Here is a 4,699-nt window from a genome sequence, read left to right on the forward strand (position 1 = left end):
AGTTCATTGATTTGTCAGCACATACCATAACTAACTTGTCTCATAATCAGTTCTCTCTGTTCTCCCATTCTGAATCTTTCACTGCACTAGCATTCCTTATTTGATCCCCTAGTTTCCCTCAAACAAGCACACATCAACCTTGTAAGTTTCATAGAAGCCCCAGTGTTTTCATTTCTACATTTTCACAGATCATTGTCTTCTGATACAGTGACCTCTGTGACCCATGAGCCTTAACACTTCTTTGATTCTCTATAAATATCATTTCCTCTTTAACTTACTCCTGAGAAATTATGTGAACATTATCTTTTGTTTTCTATTTCCTCAATATACATGTATGTTTTGACATATGATTGATCTCATCTTGCCCAGATGCAGTCTAGGATTACTTAAACCTTCTGGTTTCTACACTGCCATGGATCACATGCATGTTCGTAAGCATTCTACCAATTAAGCTACATCCCCAGTCCAATGTTTTGATCTTTATTATTATTATTATTATTATTATTTTATTTTATAATTAATTTAATTTACATATCAGCCATGGATTCTTTTGTCCTCCCTCGTCCCACCCCCGGTCTTCCCCCTCAATCTACTCCCCATTCCCACCTCCTCCTAACTCTGCTAGGAATTGGTGGATTTCACTAATACATGAATGCTTTGGGACACTGAGGTCTAGATCACATTTAAGTTCTCCGATGCAATTTCCACATATGAAGGCATCAGAGAACTGAAAGTCCAGGCCTTGCAAAAGAAGTCTAATTAAATTCTCATTTTCTCATTGCCACCAAACACAAGACACTATTTTTTAGTAACCCTATAACCTATCTGTTATAATCCTGGCTGACCTATTTCCCAAATCTAATAGTATCCACACAACCTTATCAACATCTTAATGGCACCCTAGACACTGTATTGCAGACCAATCTGAGCCTTATAACCCATTGGCCCATTAATACACTTCTAATCATTTCTTTATAAAACATAACCCACCCAAACAACCCTATAACCTTTCTAATGGATTCAGAACCAGCCAATTACCAAACTTGATCTCATCTGCATATTTTCCATCACCTTTTAATGAGCTCTAACTGGCTCTGCAAGTTTCAGCATTAACAAAAGCTATTCCATTCAATTTACAGCCATTTATTTGATTTTTTTAAAAAACATCAAATACTGTACCATTTTAAAAGTCAATTCCTTCTAACTTATTCAATTCTTTCTCTCTTTTCTTCCTTGCTTGAGAAAATTGGAATATTTTCCAAAATTTTACTTCATTATCTCTCCAAAGAATATGAAAGATATATAACTGCATATATGTATGGTTAGGTATCACCACTTCTTTTACATTTTTTCATTGGATTTAATGGAGGCTTTCTAATGTGTGACCAAAGACAGGCCTGATTAATTTATTTCAATAAAGATACCTGGTAAGTGAAAATGAGTTTAGCTTATTCCTTGTGAAATGTTCCTTACACTCAGTTACAATAAAAAACCAAATGGCTGGGAGGAAGAAAAAGATCAGGGTAGAGGGGAAGCAGGGAGATAAAGCAGCAGGAGAAAGAGAGCAATGGAAAAGAAAGAGAGGAGAAAGAGTAGTCAAAGAAAAAGAACAATCCAGTCTTTAATTTGCATTAAAATTTTATTTCCCATAATTTTCTGTAAAGCGCTGTACCTATGCTTATGGCTGTAGAAAGTGAGCATGTGGTCAATTGGTCCCTGGATTCACTGGGAGAGATTTTGCCTAGTGTTTGCTCCCCTGGTCTGCTGTGGCTGCCATAAAAGTACTATAGAATATGTACCTTAGATAGTAGTTATGCCTTCATTAACATTATATGGGCTAGATCTCCAAGTTCAAAGTGTCTGTAAGTTCTCCAGATGTGGATTTTGTTCTGGCTTTCAGACATCTGCCAACATGCTGTGTTGCTACCTAGCAGAATGCAGATGCTCTGGTCTATAATGAACACTCCTTTCATTCTGTTATCCCTATTTTCTGGACCTCAGATAAGCCTAATTAAGTCCCAAAACCCTCACTTTAAAATTACTAACATATTAAGTGGTCAGGCTTCAGAATAATTATTTGGGTTGGAGAGTAGTATTTAGTTCATTAAGTGAAACCCATGTTGATATGACTGTGTGCATCTGGGATAGATAATTTTTATTTTTCTAGCCCCAAGTCACATTTTTAATATTCTACCACATTTTTGTGAGAAGAGTAGATGTGAATAAATGTAAATATTTGATTACTTGATTACATACATACTGGCTCATATTAAATTACATATATAAAGTTCATCCAGGCATCAACTACTTACCAGGGGTCTGTGTGCCAGCTAGCATACCCAATGCCCTATCAAGAAGATACTTTAATTCTTATCTTGTATGATGGTGGATCTTTGTTGTCAATTTAGCACATCTTGCAAGAAGGTTTCTCAATTGAGAAATTGCCTCTGGTTTGTGCACCTATTTGTTGGAGTAGTCTCTTAACAGATAGTTGATATTGTGAGGCCCAACCAACTGTGAGCAGTACCAACAATATGTAGCTGAGTTGCTGCTGTGAAAGAAAGTTAGTTGAGTCTGAGCTGGGACACAAGCCAGTAACAACCATTCTTTTTTTTTTTTTTTTTTTTTTTTCTGTTTCAAGTCTATGTCTAGAGTTTGGCCTTGCTTTTCCTTGGTGATGGACTATGCCTTCTGAGATGAAAAAAATTCCTTTCCTCTCAAGTTGCTTTTGGTCATGATACCTCTGCCCAGTGATAACAAACAAACAAACAAAAACCCCCAGAAGATCTTGTTTTTAATGAGAGAACTAATACTCTGAGGATTTATGAAACTTTCTCAGGATCTTTCAAGTACCTGAAGCAAGATTTAAGTCCCATTCTCCGAATTCAGAAACTAAGTTCTTTCTCTCATATCCCTTGATAGTGAAGCTGATACCCTGCGGAGACATAAGCCTATCCCTTCCAAATTCCTCACACTTATATGAGAAAATTTGGGCTAAAGAAGGGAATTGATTTGACCCAGGCTTTATACAAACATCTGTAATTAGTTCACAGAAATAGCTTTCTGGAAGAGGATGGTTGTCCTTATAAAAAATCACCCTAACCTTTCAGACTGACTGTCATGAACACAACAATAAGGGAGAGTGGATGCTCCATCACTAACTCCTCTGCAAATGACCCTCCTGGCAATGATTCATTGAGGCATAACATCCTGGAGAAGAATACATTTCATCATGATGCCCCAGCCATATCATATTTACAGCTATGAAACACCACATATCAAAATTAGCATTTATGTAAATGATCAGAAAATTTCTTCAGGCCTGCTGTGTCCTTTTAATAAGGCCATCCCTCAATTATGAAGTGACTATCAGTCAGTGTTTTTCCAAATTCTCATTCTTCTCCTTACAGTGACTTTTCTGAAGGATATATTTTCCTTCTATCAGAAGGAAGCCCATCAACACTAGATGGTTCTTGAGTGTGACAGAGGATACAGAGACATTGTGAATTTTTTATTATGTCTTACATGTGGGACATGACAGAAATGCTCCTAAGAACAAAAACACTGATATTTTTGTGTGTAGTGTATATGCATGCCTATGTACATGCAGATGTGCTTGCACATGTGCTAATCAAAGGATATTTATTTACATGTAGAGGCCGGAGGTTGTCATCTTGTATCTCTTACTATCATCCATTCTCAACATCATCTTTTGAAACAGATTCTCTCACTGTACTCATTATATATGTGAATTGGTTATTTCACACAGAAATCATGGAAGACTAGCAAACTACCTACTTAATACCTCCTGTCTAAGATGAGAGGCCAATGAAAATAGATCAGCTGAGTTAGAGTGATTTTGCTTAATATATCACTGCATAAAAAGTTGTGTAAAACTTGCTTATTTTTCTCCTTTAAAAAAATTTATTTTATTTATTTTCTGCAGCCCAATCACAATTTCCCTCCTTTCCTCTTTTCTCAGTCCCTCCCCCCAATCTCCACTAACCCACTCAAATCCATTCCTCCCTTCTCTTCAGAAAAGGGCAGGCCTCCCATGTATATCAGCCACCCATGGCATATGATGTAGTGGGTAGCCATTCCAGCTTGGATCTGGAAGTTCCAACCCCCATTGAGACTCTGGCAACTGTCACACCTACGAGGCGGGGCCAGGGGAGGCGCCGGGGGACCCGAGAGCTGGATGGGCAAGCGCTGTCTCTGTGCGCTCTCTCGGTGCCGGGATGCTGAACGGTGGAGGTTGACTGTGCAGAGCTCCGGAGAACACCGCTGGACTGCGTTACACCTTCCCTAGACCCTGTGACCTACCCATTACTTAATTTGTGAGTTACGCCATTAAATAAATATCCTTTTAACTACGTGGAGTGGCCAAAATAATTTCTCCAATATCTGGCGCCCAACATGGGGCACGAACCCATGACCCTGAGATTAAGAGTCTCATGCTCTACCGACTGAGCTAGCCGGGCTAAATTTCTCCAATAATATGAAGTTACAGTAAGACAAGACACCTCCTATCCTATTAAGGCTGGCAGAAGTAACTCAGTAGGAGGGTAGGGTCCCAAAAGCAGGTAACAAAGACATCCCCTGCTTCCACTGTTAGTAGTTCCACAGGAAGACCAAACTACATAACTGTAACATATGGTCAGAGAGCCTAGGTCAGTTCTGTGCAAGATTTCTCATAGTT

The 4,699-nt window shown here is 38.5% G+C and overlaps 1 non-coding gene across 1 annotated transcript; it reads right to left on the reverse strand.

The window, feature by feature from the left end:
• Positions 1-4,408: 4,408 nt before the first annotated feature.
• Positions 4,409-4,481, reverse strand: Trnak-cuu (transfer RNA lysine (anticodon CUU)). Its single transcript has one exon. It is a non-coding gene; the product is annotated as a tRNA-Lys (tRNA).
• Positions 4,482-4,699: the final 218 nt, after the last annotated feature.

The sequence above is a fragment of the Peromyscus maniculatus genome, chromosome 2 (assembly GCF_049852395.1).
Source record: "Peromyscus maniculatus bairdii isolate BWxNUB_F1_BW_parent chromosome 2, HU_Pman_BW_mat_3.1, whole genome shotgun sequence".
NCBI classification, from domain to species: domain Eukaryota; kingdom Metazoa; phylum Chordata; class Mammalia; order Rodentia; family Cricetidae; genus Peromyscus; species Peromyscus maniculatus.